Source organism: Crassostrea angulata, chromosome 2 (genome assembly GCF_025612915.1).
Source record: "Crassostrea angulata isolate pt1a10 chromosome 2, ASM2561291v2, whole genome shotgun sequence".
NCBI classification, from domain to species: domain Eukaryota; kingdom Metazoa; phylum Mollusca; class Bivalvia; order Ostreida; family Ostreidae; genus Magallana; species Magallana angulata.
Window position 1 is genome coordinate 11,232,619 of NC_069112.1, and position 15,958 is coordinate 11,248,576.

Genomic DNA, 15,958 nt, shown 5'->3' on the forward strand with positions numbered 1-15,958 from the left:
TCCGAATGCATCTAAGAAATTGTTCGGTGAAAAGTGGAATAGTGAATGTGAAAAATCATTTGTGTTATTAAAAGAATTACTTACCAGTGCACCAATTCTAGGATATGCCGATTACAAAAAAAACATTTGTGCTTAAAGTCGATGCAAGTCTCAACGGTCTCGGAGCGGTACTTTCGCAACTCCAAGATGGTCAATTACATGTTATTGCTTACGCCAGCAGATCACTTCGTCCAAACGGACGGAATGTAAAGAATAACAGTTCGCGGCGTCTGGAACTTTTAGCATTGTATTGGAGTATTACCGACAAATTCGGGGATTATTTAGTGAACTCTTCTTTTACCGTTTATACCGACAATAATCCGCTTGTGTATCTACAGTCTTCTAAATTGAGTGCATACGAACAACGCTGGGTCTCACAGTTGGCTCTCTTCAACTTTGAAATCAAATATCGCAGTGGAAAACACAATTCGAATGCAGATGCTCTTTCACGTAAGTCAGTGAGTGAAGAAGGAATACTTACCCCATCAACCAGTCTAGGAAACCTCTGGTCGTCTGAAATTCCAAAAGATGTTATGTGTGTGGAACAGAGAATGTGTCAAGAATCATTTGATGTGATATGTCAATACAGTCAAAGTGATCTGAAACGCTTACAGTCTCAGGACAAAGACATTCATCAGTTTTTACAGTTCTGGAAACAGGGGGTATATCCAAAGAAAGAAGAAAGGGAAAAACTGTGAAACGGCTGTGAATATTCTTCTCAGACAGTGGAATCGTATGGATAACGGAATACTTTACAGAACTGTGTGTGATCCGGTTAATGGACAAACCAAACAGTATGCTTTACCATCTTCACTGAAACTGGAAATTCTTAAACAGTGTCATGACAACCTTGGTCACCAGGGAATCGAAAGATCATTCAGTGTTATTAAAGACCGGTGTAATTGGCCTAGGATGTTTAGTGATATCAAAGAATATTGCAAGAACTGTGAACGTTGTTGTGTAGCCAAATCAGAAAACCAACAGATTAAACCAGCTATGAACCACTTACTAGCAAACCGACCTCTGCAAATTCTAGCCATTGATTTCACAGTATTGGAATCATCGAAGGGTAAGGAAAATGTATTTGTGATGACAGATGTTTTTACCAAATTCACACAAGCAGTGGCCACCCGTGGTCAGAAAGCTTTTACTGTTGCGTTGTGTTTGATTCAGCAGTGGTTTCATCGCTATGGTGCACCGGAAAAAATTCATAGCGATCGGGGAAGAAACTTTGAGTCGGATATTATTAAACAACTCTGCAAACTCTACGACATACAAAAGTCAAGAACAACAGCTTACCATCCCGAAGGCAATGGACAGACAGAACGTTTTAACCGCACTGTTCACGATTTACGCAGAACTCTACCACCACATAAGAAGAAACTCTGGCCAGATCATTTATCCGATGTTACTTTTGCGTACAATGTGTCTCCAAATTCCAAAACCTAAAATTCCAGTCGATTTTATTGTGTCGTCATGTGATGTGATGTGAATTACGATGAATTCATTCAAGAGCACAGAAATAATGTAAGTGAATTATTCCAGCATGCTCAGAGAAACCTGGAAAGAAATGCATCACGGAGGAAAGATCGCTTCGACGCAAAAATGGTGGATCATCCGATTGGTGTGGGTGACGAAGTTTTCATAAGAAACAGAGGTTTTACAGGAAGACACAAACTTCAAGACCTTTGGAGTACAACAAGATACAGTGTTCAAACAGCCAAAGACAGTGTGTATACAGTTGTTTCAGACACTGGAAAGCAGCGTACCCTTTATAGACGTGATATCAAACGCGTGCCGCCGAAATATATAAGCAGTGACAATTACACCGCACGTGACGTTAAGCCATCCCTATCTCTTCGTCGAGGTTTGCGATTACGCGATAAACAGAAGGGTATGTGGGATTAAGAATCATAGACTGTGAATGTGATACGTATATTGAACATTTGATTTATATATATAGTATTATATTGATTAGTTTGTGTAAGTTTTGATTTTTATCGAGACGATCAATTTAAAGCAGGGGAGTATGTGGGCAGATTTAAAATTTACAATATCTAACTATTAATCAAGTTACGCTTGTTCTTGTGCGCAGGTGGATTGAGTAGGTGAACACTTTCTTTCCTTTTCTATTGACCGTTTTTCCCATTGGCTAATATTAGAGAGGTTAAGCATTTGAACATGTACGTCTACGGGTACGTGTGGAGCTACAAGTATGTTTACACGTACACGTACCAAACTTAAGGGTAGGTTTAATAATCTGTACGTGTAAGCGAACGTGTAAAATCATTAGATTTAATTTGTTCAACATGTTCAGTTTACTCTCGCTGTTTATTAAATAATTCTATGAATTTGATGAAACCAAAACAACAGTCGTCCTCAATTTATCGTCTGCTTTAATTAAAACAATGCTTGATCAACACAAAGTCCATATTTTTATTTTAAAATGCTACAAGTTTTCACCTACGTGTACTTTTGATTCTACACGTTTTGTACAACTTGAAGATTTACGCGGTATGCAGAAATTATGACGTAATACACATATAACTAGGGGATTCCCCTAATTACACGTACTCGTACACGTTCAAATGCTTAACCTCTCTATTATCGAATCAGATCATTTCTATTATTATAAAACCCGGTAACTTGATTTTGTTTCACTGTGGGTCCGGCGATTTTGTACACCAACACCTCGCACAAGGTATTTATTGTATTAATTTATATAACATAACTTTTCTTAGTATCTACATAAAGTAAACTAAGATTATAATAAAGTTAAAAGGTTTATTTAAACCGTAACGAATTACTGTGTATAAGTTGTATATATATTTATATGTGTTTATATTTATTTACAGAATCACCTTTTTGTACATATAAAGCATCCTGAACACAGAGCCTTGTCTTTATTATTTTCTATATATATATATATATATATATATATATATATATATATATATATATATATATATATATATATATATATATATATAATAAAAAATAACAGAAAGCTGATTCAAAACTCTACCGGTTTCATAAAAATCTTCAGGAGTTTTGAACAATCACCATAGATACATAAGATACATACATTTCAAATGATCATTGTGACGTCATATAACATCAAGTATATGTTGCGCTTGAATATATTATATGTTTTTCCCGTACTATTACAAAACGCTTATACTATGACGTCATAATGAACTCTGAAAAGCGCAACATATACTTGATGTTATATGACGTCACAATGATCATTTGAAATGTATGTATCTTATGTATCTATGGTGATTGTTCAAAACTCCGGAAGATTTTAATGAAACTGGTAGAGTTTTGAATTGGCTTTCTGTTATTTTTTATTATTTATTACTTGTGTGGATTAACTTTACTTATTTTGGATTATATATATATATATATATATATATATATATATATATATATATATATATATATATATATATATAATAAATATATATATATAATAAATATATATATATATATATATATATATATATATATATATATAATTCGCCGACCACTGTGTATTCTATTCTGTTTAATAATATTCGCGATGCTTGCCTAGCGAATATAACCATTTCAACGAGTTGGATAAAGCAAATAAAAAAATCACACAATTAAAGATGTTCTAATAATCTCATACAATTTGATTTTTATTATGAAGCTTTTGAGACAGTCCCTTATTTGACCCGAATTGATTTTTTTCAAAGATTAAAAACAATGTGGCAGCTTTGTTATATGCAGTTATTGTGTCCTTGCGCAATACAATTTAGTACGTCATTTCTGAGATAATTCTAACTTTTTTTATGTAAAGTATCACTGAAATAAACCTTGAAATAATTTTTTAGCTCTAACTAATTTTTCTTTGAGCTTATTCACTTGATTATCGCGGCTATGTTAAGGCTGTCTGATTAATTTCACAGCGATATGTAGAAAGTCATTTGTCTGTACTTCATAAGATATGACGTCATAGTTAACTTTGACGTCACGATCTGCATTCCTTTCAATCTTTCTTAGGGAATGTATCGTAACGCAATAAGTAATATTCATTGTGCATAATAAAACCGCTTCACTCCTTTACATAGACACTGTTGTAAATACTAGTGTTAATGAATTCAATATCACCGATATGGAGTATAAAAAAAATCAACAGTTTTAAAGCTTCGCAATAGGTAAATAACTATTCATAAACTAATGGTTTTGAGAACCCCCCCCCCCCTGCTACGTGTGAATGAATGGTGATATATATATGCATATAAAAAAACGGCTTGGCGCAAGTGAAAGATAAAAACAATCTTAGTATATTTTACGCCAAATCAGGAGGGAAAATAAGTACCAATGTGATTTTTGCTGGGGGAAACCTACCGATTGACCAGATTGTGTTTAAATCGAGCCTAAAAGGTAAAAATGTGCCTAATTTCGATGGCGGTGCGAACTGTTTTGACAATATTTGAAATAAACGAAATATTTATATGAACCTCCAGCAAGAACTGCAAAATGCATTACTTATCGAAGGATTTTCATAAAAATATTTTTGATTTAATGTCATTATTCACTTTTAGATTATTTACCGTGTAAGAATACATCCGTCACGTGCTTAAAAAAATATATGACGTCACAAAAATACATCAAATATAGTGTTGAATGTCACTGTTAATTTATGTAATAAAAGTTTAAAGAAACTCGCTCGGTTAAAGTATTTTTCGATAATTAAAATAGTATCAATTTTCGATATATATTTAGCTTCGGACAGCCTTAACATAGCCGCGATGTGGAAACACTGATCAGAAGATTTGAATAATCAAGATTGTTGACATACACAAAGTTGGGAATGCTCGTTGGTTTGAATTGTCTCGAACCAGGAACAGTTGTTGATATTTTATAAAACAAACACTAGCCTTATTTTACGAAATTGAAAATAGTGAATAAGGACGCTTACTGGTGGTGGAATAAAATTCTTGTTGAACACAACCTTCATCGCGTCGTCAGGATGAATTCCTTGATAGTTAACGTAATTTGCAGTTTTATAAACTACACAAAGCAAATTGAAAATTGGAAGGGGCTTAACTTCTCAAAAACTTTGACAAACAAGAAAAAAGGGTCTTTTGGTTACGGTTATGTATAACTTTGCAAAAAAGTGTTCAGCCCCCCCCCCCCCTTCCCCCGGTTCCGACGCCTGTGCTACGAAGTTATGTTTTTCGTCATATTTGTAGTTTAAATCTTTGACAAAATCCATTTCATATCAACTTTTGTGGTATATATATATATATATATATATATATATATATATATATATATATATATATATATATATATATATATATATATACATATATATGTGTGATAGTAGAGTAATATGTCTATGTGTATTTATTCGTTTTGTATTTTCTATTTTTCGTTTTGTTCAATAGAATCTTAAAATTATACCAGTCAAAGTTTTACTGCGCTAGTAAATTGAGTTCTTCCTAGCTGTAATTTCATTGGTTCATAATTTTAACCAATTATTTTGAAGCTAGGTGTATACATAAGTTACCTATAATTCTAATTAAGTTAGAGCAGTATATCGTTTCAAGAAAATACCATCCGGTTGATATCTGTGGCATCTCATGGTATGTAAATTTCATATTCACTTATGTATTACTTATCAGTGTAAATGTTTAGTCTCTGGTTTTATTTTAATTGCATTATCAATACTAAAGTGTATTTTTGTAATTAAAGTACCAATACTTGGAGTGTGTCTGTAAAGTTTAAAGGTTAGCTTTCTTTACAGTACGCACTGTAATTGGTTTTTATGAAACGTATAATGTATTTGTGGTAACTTATAGCTAATGTATTTTCTATCGTTTTGTCAGTTTTCTCATATAATGTATTACTTTGTAGGTCAATGCCTCTATATTCAAAATAAAAATAAAGTCATCAGATACACAGTACACCATCTTCATTTTCCTTGACTGCTAGGTTACATATAGTTATGCTGAAAGTACTAGCAAATCTTCGAAAATGGGTCACTGAAACGTTGAGGCGAGGGGCTGTGTCAAAAATAGTTCGGACCGGAAGTATTTAACAAAGCATTTCCCGTTTGATAAAACAAAGGTTTAACACGGGGGTAATATACACCATATATATAAATAAATAAATAAATAAATATATATATATATATATATATATATATATATATATATATATATATATATATATATATATATATATATATAAATAAATAAATAAATATATATATATATATATATATATATATATATATATATATATATATATATATATATATAATTTTGCAATAAAACAAATAACTATATATATGTATATATATCTCAAAGTACCTGATATATCATTCCATTAAATAAGGGATCATTCTTCATATTCATTTGCAAATAATTTCGTTGTTTAATATTTGAGTACTAAAACACATTTATCAAATAAGTTAAATAACTCAGTAAACTTTCTGTTTTGAGTTTATATGCATATGTTAAAAAACAAAAAAAAAAATGCATACACATCCAAGTTATATCTTCTTGGAGTCTTTCAAAATAAAAAAAATGAAAGTTTAAACTGGAAAATTATGAAAATATCATCATCAAAAATTTTTTTCTTTTATTTAGCGATTGATAACTAAAAGCTCATATGATTTTCTATTTACATTCATTAATCATTACAACTTTTAGAGAGAAATACACTGATGCATTGTGCAATATCTAATGTTTTCACTTTTTCCTGGATAAAATTCATGTTAGTTTATATTTTGATTTGGTCAATATCGGTTAGATAAATAAAGACTCTTATTATTAATAGTTTAATATTGTCCGTCGTATCTTAAAATTTTATGAATAAACGAATAAAACTTACATTTTTGCTGCCTATTAAAAATGTCAAACCAAAGCATTGAATACTTAAAAAAAAATAATAATTCATCACCGGATTTGCTACAAAAATCACACGGCAATTTGGACCGGCAAACAGAGTATGCTCACATGTTCATGGCAAAAGATCCTACCCCTGATTTTTGTAGAGGTCTGTGTTTGCTCCTGTTTTTTTTTTTTTGTTTTTTTTTCTTTTGATTTTGAACACTGTTCGTTTTCAACACAATTCCTTTTAATCGCTAAAATCATGGCATGTAAGCAACAAAAGTATGAAGCTAACCAATTTCCAGACATATCTTAAAATTCATCTTTAGTTTTCTGTATTTTTTTTAACATAATAATGGTAATCTCATTTACATATATCAACATTCTTACATCATTCCAATAATTTAAATTTCTATTATCCTTATTGCGCATAAATTTTCAATGGCATAGGAAAAAAAATCCCTAAATCTTTTATTATGCTGCTTTGCTTATATTCTTTTAAAACCCTTTTTTCTTCCAAACATAACACAACGTTAACCTTCGCTATATGAATAAACTTAAAACTCTTTTCATGTAAATACAAAAAACGATATGTACGTTTATGTGTTCTTTTACTCTTGGAAATTACTATTGGATTTTCTATATGAGTCGATCGCAGCTATGTTTGTATCGTTATCATTCGATTTTTGATAAATACTTGAAAGTACAAAAAGTTAGTAATTGTTCGTCTCTCTGAATCATGAATTCGATTGCCAACGTCAATTATGATTATTATCACTACCCCGTTAAAATCGATTAAAGCGAATTCCAAATGACCATCATTATTTTAGCTACATCCTATCTAGTTATATTTTTTTTAACAAATTCGTAAAAATACGAATAGCATTTCTTATGTATATTTAACTTTACATTGATGCTTATTAAGGCGAAAAATACAACTAATCATTTTCGAAAGCTAAGATAAGTGAATTGTAAATTGAAACGTTTATGTGTTTATATGGGGTTTTTTTTTTTCGTCTCTATTGGACACAATTATCGATTCGCTATATCTGTTTTTTTTAAATTCAAAATTCGTTATAACCGTAATGTTCTGCAATAATATGTCATAATCGTTAAATTTTGTTTGAGAGTCCACAAAATTTCGCTACATCTGAAATTTCACTTTATCATGTTTGTACTAAACCAGTTTTACTGTACTAGCTTGAAGCTGTAATATTAATAAATTAATATCTATAGTTTAAGCTTTCTTTAATGTGTATGAAGATTTTACTTAGAAAAAATATGCTTTGTTTAAGACAAGAATACATACCATATGCAAACGCTACAAGTAATCCAGATACAAAGAAAAGACAGTAATTATTTTTCATGTTTTTGATGTAACACTGTACTGTTCACGCCTTCAGTCCAGAACATAACCAACCAGGACGTTTTAAAGTGAACCCGTAGTTTTATTATATGGTGCAACATTTGTGTTATAAAATTTTCGGCTGTATATATCGTGAGTATTGATGATTCGACATCACATTGATTTTATAAATAAGTGCAATTGTTAAATATAATTGTACCCTATTACATACAACACATAATCATCGTAGTTTCTAAACAGAATGTTTCTTTTTAAAAAGAAAATAAACTCCACCAATATCTACTTTTTACCAAACGGTCTAAAAAATGGTTTTTAAATGGTTTCTAAAGATCCTGTCCTCATATACGTGGCTGTGATTCTGTCAACTACATTATGAGCGGTGTAGCTGGTAAGTGTAAGGTCATTTTGACGTAGATTATATCGTCATAAGATAAAAAAGATATATATCTCACCATATCACATATCTTTATGAAGCAAGTTCGCACTTCAATATTTGTTAACTGTACAAACACTTCAAAAAGTGACACTTGCGTTGTATTCAACAAATGTCAATCAATAGGGAAACCTTGACAAACCCATGAACACGATGTTGATGTATAATAGACTGTTAACACAGGAGAATCGTACACATGACAATTACAGGGAAATATTCTACAATTTAACAAATTTAAACACGGCCTAACAATACTCAAATACAAAAGCGACCTGAATACCTAAATGCACAGAACTATCAGAATCTATACATTAATCACCATGTAACGGACACAATTATTGTATTGGGAAAAATGTTTTCAGTATGCAAATAAATACTTATGCTGTTTCGTTTACCTGTGCATAACAAACTTATTACTTTATCACAAACATGAATATGGCCTTGACATTAAATAATAAATAGCAATATAGCCATTTCTCAAAAAAATAGTGGGGTGTGCCATCAACAAACATGTTGTTAGCAATATTTTGTACAATAGCGACGTTCAAGTGCTGTATTTTTTTTCAAATTTAGTTCGTAAAATCCATCGCAGAGATGTGCAGAGAAATATGCGTTAAAACTAACCTAGAAGATATCAATCCTTAATGACTTGATAAGTGATTTTTGATTTTTACAATTGATTGGACATCAATTCAGTACGCATTAAGCAGTTTATCATTGCGATAGTTTCTTACACATAATGTTAACGTATTTGAGATAAACTTGTCGAATTAATATATATAATTAATTAGATTCTAATGAAAGTTTCAAAAAGTGATTACGACCTCAGTGAACTTACTGTTTGTATTTTAAAAATTATCTTTCTAAACGAATATGCGCAATGGTGCATTTAATAATAAAGTTTTAACAAAGATCCTAATATAAATAAAAAAAAACAAAATTAATATTTGAGCTAAGTTTTAAATACATTTATTGAAGTGGAATTCCATACTTTCTCCTCAGAAGCTGGTTGATAACAATATTTAAAAACTTGGGCAATCTCTCTAGACAGCTAAAGTTCAACAAAACACTTTTAAAATGTAGAGAAAGCCTTCGGTCACATACAAGGGAGATTCCGAAGATTGAGGGATGTTCCTCAGATTGAGGGATGTTCCTCTCCATTACCACAAAGACATGTACAATGATTTACAATGCATTTCACATAACTTGTGTGTACAATACAATGATGATTTAGATGGTTACTTTGACCATGTGAATGATGTTTGTTCAAATAAATTTCAAAACATTTTCCACAATGGTAATGCTAGATTTGTGCGACGACTGCAGCTGGTTAAAATTCCTTTAAGAAATTAAAAGGACTGTATCTGTTGTCATTTATTAAGAGTGTTTTCTTAACATTGCAATATGTTTTAAATTTGCATTAATGATTATCAACGATTTAATACACATACACTTTTTATTCTTCCTGCAATCGAGTCAAAAGTTTTTATTCCTTCAATTTGGGAACTGTATGCCATTAAATGTTTACTCGCTTCTTAAACATAACAGTACAAATGTATATGCACAAACATACATAAAAGTTCCTTATTTTCTTGATCAATATGAACACTTATCAAGACTTTCAATTTTAAACGAACATCATGTCAATCATTTTTGAAATAAAAGAAATAACAGGAAATTTTACTGCACATACCTTATTTGCTTACACAAAATGACAAAATAGTATGATTGTAAAAACCTGTTTAGCAAAACGCAAACAAAAAACATGGGATATTTATGATTTATATTGTTCTTTTAACAAAACAGAACATAAGTACTAAAAGTATATGTATACTCGACTGGACATCTTCGTTTAAAGCTCTCGACTTTTCTTATTCATTGTTTCACTTTCAGTCATTAAAAAACGAAGAAACATTTCTTCTCATGACTTTTCTCGAATATCGAGAAATTTATCTTTTCTTTGCATTTTTGTTTTTATGATAACTTTCAATTTTGGAATGGAATTTATTTTCTCTGATTACTACATTTGCTAGCAGTGATGTAAAACTAGGCAGTTTCCTTTTTAAGGGATGTTGTTTCCCCTTATTTGGTTGACCTTTTTGGGGGTGCGCTGCTAGAACTACTGCTTTAAGGGCTCCTTGGAGTTGAGAGGTTATCGCTTGTTACATTGTCAAGTGTTAGCACTGGCTTTGCTGATGGCTTTGTGTCGAAAACAAAATCAAATTCTTTTTTCAGACAAAAGTCCTTTCGCTCTGTGCTTGTTCCAGCATCTATTATTTCCTTGCATTTTTTTCTCAAAGTTGTTGTATAATCCAAAGCTTGGGTACTTGTATTTTTAATAAGTTTTTTTTTGTTGTTAATTTTCTGCCACAAAACCCCATGATTTATTGATTTTAAAAAGGTCCCCCGGGGTTCATGTCTCAAGTGGACAATTATTTCTTCCTCCTTATCCTTCCAAACATGAACATTGCCTATTGACTCTGATGAGGAGGGAGAATCAGTTTCTGCAGTATCTGACTGGCTGGTGGATGGTGGTGCTGGAGGAGGGTGTTTGTCAAATTGTGGCTCTGGCTTTTGTTGTTTAATCATGTCTTTCATCTTGGGATCTAAAAGTACATGGATTGATATATTTTATATTCAATTACAAATTTCATTAGTTATTCAAGTTGCTGGTTATAGTTCCTTAAAAAAAGAAAAACAGAAAGCCGCCTGATGTTATGATTGTAGTTTCTCCCTAACTCAACTTTAAAGACTTATCAAAAAATCTCAAAAGTCATATTTTTTATATTATTTATATTTTTATTACATAAAAAAGGTAGTTGTTGTTACCAGAGGTACAATTTAAGCCCATCCATCCCGCCGTACAAGTGGAACACCAATCGATGTGTCGGCATGTCTAACAGTCCAGAGCGCATGCTAGGGATTAGTTTTCGCCGTAATAATCCCTGTTACAAGCTAAAATAAACGGCATTGTGTAAAAAGATATGAGTTATGCAGGGGTAATTTGATTGTATTTGAGTACAATTAGTCTTTGGTATAAAGTCAAGGTTTACAATCACTATTGTAAAGACACCTATTTTACATTTTTGCCAATTTTTATTTTAGCCTAAAGACATACTGTTCATCCCATCACTTCAATGTTAAAAATGACATCAAATACATATACGCATGGCAGTTGTCACTTAAGTTTATTTATTCCGATGAATTACTTTCACAGCCATTCTCCTACATACTTTGCAAAATGCATAATAAAAAATATTAAATAATAACACCAATATCACAATACATTCCAAGCCATCCAGGTTTACATTGAATGCACGTTTCGTTTTGTATATGACATGAGCTGTCTCTACAATTACTTGGGCACGGAATCTCACAGTTACTGCCATACATGCCGCGTTTTTCACATCCTATATCAATTATTTAAAGATATTTTGTAAATATTAAAAAAACATTATTCGTCTTTAAATGTAGCGGTTAGTTTTTTTTTTTATTTTAAATCTTAGCAAACGTTTGAAGAACAAATATTAATTAATCAGAACTGGGGTTTTTTTCTGAAATGATATTTTTTAATTTTATTTTATGTCATTCAAAGATTTACTCTTCAACATCATCATTTGAATTGGTTAAAAATACATACCTCAATTATTCATGGTAGACTTTTGAAAATCAACAGTGATATCAATCCATTTTTTTAAATTAAAAGTTTGTGGTTTTAAAGCTATGTACTAGTACCTCGTACAGTGACTTCACAAATGCGCAGATACACTGTATCATTCTTATACCCTGCAGGGTAGATAACATTGCCAAATTTTTCGTTGTAGACAATAACATTACGTCCGTGTACCATGCATGTCTTCGTCATAATAAGGGGTGGTAACTGTGGTCCATCCTTATAACAAAGGTTGGAACATTTTATTTCTCTAGTGGAGGATACGTTGGTCTCTGATACGTACAGAGAAAAAACCTGCAACCTGGCTTATCTCGACCATATCTGTAATGGAGTTTTATTTCCTGAATCCGTCTAAATATAAAACTATTGCTCAGTGATTTTTTTTTAATTGGCTCAACAGATGGTACATAACAATAATATTAAACATTATGCAATAGAAGGGATTTGGTAACACGTCATGTATTATGTACTATCATTGTGTGTAATATTTTTAACTGAAGAGATTGTATACTAGTTTGTGTGCAGCACTGGAAAGGTAATTTGAATATTTATTTTTTTTTTTTTGTAATCAGAAGTAATAGTTTCCAAACTAAAAATGTCCAAACACTTTTAATACAAGGAGTTGAATCCTTGCAGCTGTTGTGTAAAATCCAGTAAATATCTTTGCAAGTTAGCTTACATAAAGGTACAAGCTTGCCCAGAATATTCAAAGTGTAGTTTTTATCCCGTTCACTTTGAGAGAATATGCATTTCCTTTTTCTATTACTCGGAGAAATGCTTCAAGTCTATTAAAAGCCTAATTCAGAGAAGAACATTGAAATTTTACACAAACAAATTGATAATCACGACTCGCAATAGAGATCGACATCTTTCATTATTTAATGCACCAATGTTTTAAAATTGATGCTAAACGAACAGTTTGAACAGGGATTTCTTCCGTGCCTTGGTTACAATTGCGTCGCATTTTAATTGCTGATGATTCTATTTCATAAATATTAACGAGAAAAGGCCTGAATTATTTCCCCGATTCCTGCTTAAATAGTTTTTTAACATAATTTCATTTATGTTATATTATTCATACGTAAATTTGGAAAGTATTGATATTTTTTTTGATTTTATGTTTGTGATTAATAACTGCTAGTGAAAGTTGATTGGTATAGAATAGGAGTGACAATTGCGTCGCAATTTTTTGCTGAGGATTGTATTTAATGAATATTAATGAGAGAAGACCTGAATTACTTCCCCGATTCCTACTTTATTAGCTTTTAAACATAATTCCATTTATATTATATTATTGACACGTAAATTTGGAAAGTATCGGTATTCCTTTGACTTTATGTTTGTGATTTATAACTGCTGGTGAAATATACTTGATATAGAATAGGAGTGACAATATCCAAATCATACACAATACGCTGTCAAAATGTGGCTATTATTTCCTACATAAACTTGAATATGCAGGGTATCTTCAAAGCTCTAATTAAGATTGGTCCCCGACGTCGAGGCGGGTGTGATTGTATTACGATTTTGACATTCGTTAAAAATAAAGTAAGATTTCTATAATGTTCAAAGATAGTCCTTTGTAGAATTTCCATAATCTTTCTGAAGTTTGTTTTGTTTAAAATCGAAGCATAATATGCGGGTTGAATAACCTAATCAATCGGTACGACATCAAACTGTTCCTTTTTCAACCTTGATTATTTCTAATTTTGAGAGGAGATCGATTCTGCTGGTGTAAATTGGCGAAAGTCTATAACTTTCTAAGAAGTATGAAAATGTTTTATACTGTAAATACCAAAATATCTGACCAGGCCGGTTTGAACAAAATTTATGATAATAATTTCAATATATCTCATTTTGATAAAGTTAAAACAACACAAAAAGTATTAGAAATACCGTCGCCGTTAGTATTAAACTGTATGGTAATACTGTAAATGCTGTAAAATCCTCCAAGATCCACTTTCCACCACACATCCTTCCACGGTGACCTCAGTCCAATTTGTTGAGCGTTCGAACAATTTTTTATATCCCTATCAACTGCATTTCTGGTGGCATACTGCGGGTTGGGATGATAGTTGTGCATTTGGGTTGCAACTTTCATGTAGGATAAGTCATCTATTGAAATATTACATATAACGATACATTATCAAGCTACCTTACAATGAGTATTCAGATGGTTCATACTGGTGGGGACTATCGTCTCTATTTTTGTTGCTTGTTTGTTTATTTGTTTTGCTTTTTGTTGTTTCTTAGGCGCATGTAGGAATCGGCATGATGTTTGCCAAATGAAGAAAAGAAGTTTGGTCATCATAAATTCTAATCTTTTGTTACATATATTCTGTAATACATGATTCCCAGATATTTTCTTGACATTTGTTTATTCGAAATACAATTTTTCACCAGAAGTTGCTAAACAATGACCGTCAATAAAATATGAACTAATTGAAAAAAATGATATCTGATTACAAATTGGATTGGTCGTTTTAAATCCAGAGTTATTTTGCATTGAAATAATAAATCTTTGATCGGTTATGTTAGTCGTTAAAGAACTGTGAACATGATAATAATTTTATAATGCGAATTCAAAAATCTTGTTCAAGATATCAAATATAAAACTTTAACAATTCAGGGGAGAAAATACCTTACTATGCAGTGTATTTTCTGCACCGAGAATAATGAAGTCAAGAGTCCTTGATTACATAAAATAGCTTAAAACATACCATAACTTTCTGCTAGGAACAAACCTGCTAATGAAAGAACACTATAAAAAGTGACCATGTTATTGAGTTTTTTTGCACAAGTGTGCAGTATTTCATCACTCATAAGGAAGTTATCTTAAGTCCTTCAATCGCAATTTTATTGGGGGGGGGGGTTCGTCAGCGGAAAAAATAAAATATTGAAAGTACTACGAACTTGTCAATGACACCCCTTCCAAAATAATATTTATAAATATAAATATAGATACATATAGATGTCATGCTGGGGTTTGACCTTAAAGACCATCAATAAACCTCACCTACTCTATACATGAGACAATCAGTAATATTTGGTAAATACGTCAAATTCACGGAAAATGAATATATTTTGAATGAAACTCCGTTACGCAGTCGTAATCTTGAGGTGTTGTTTCAAGTTCTGATGAAAAGACCCGAGACGTTTCGAAAGCATGTTTTTAAATGCTCAAAGAAGCTCTCGCAACTGGTGCTGTCATTTTCCAACCTGAACATTGAAAAAACTGGCTTGTTGTATTCAACGCGCTAACTCATATTGTGTCATTAAAGGAATGAATTTAATTTTGACGTTATACGTGAAGCGGTTTATAAAAAAAAGCGTTAACTGTCCCAAGCTATGTTTTATCGTATAACATACATCACGATTAAATTCATTCCTTATAATTTAATACTTAACTCTCCGTACCATTTTCATGCTTTTGTTTTAACCGTAAATGACATTTTAAAGATCGACTCGGATATTGTGAGTGCTGTGTGAAATGACCGACCATGCTGAAAATGGATTGTTTATATTTTGCCGCTTTACAGTAAGTACATGCACACTAAGAGTTTCGCTCATTTGTTTTC

The 15,958-nt window shown here is 31.4% G+C and overlaps 2 pseudogenes; both read right to left on the reverse strand.

Annotated features, from left to right (window-relative positions):
• LOC128172969 (receptor-type tyrosine-protein phosphatase epsilon-like) overlaps positions 1–8,275 on the reverse strand; it is a 113,635-nt pseudogene extending 105,360 nt beyond the window's left edge.
• Positions 8,276–10,559: 2,284 nt separating this feature from the next.
• Positions 10,560–12,699, reverse strand: LOC128173890 (uncharacterized; annotated as a pseudogene).
• Between the last annotated feature and the right edge of the window lie 3,259 nt (positions 12,700–15,958).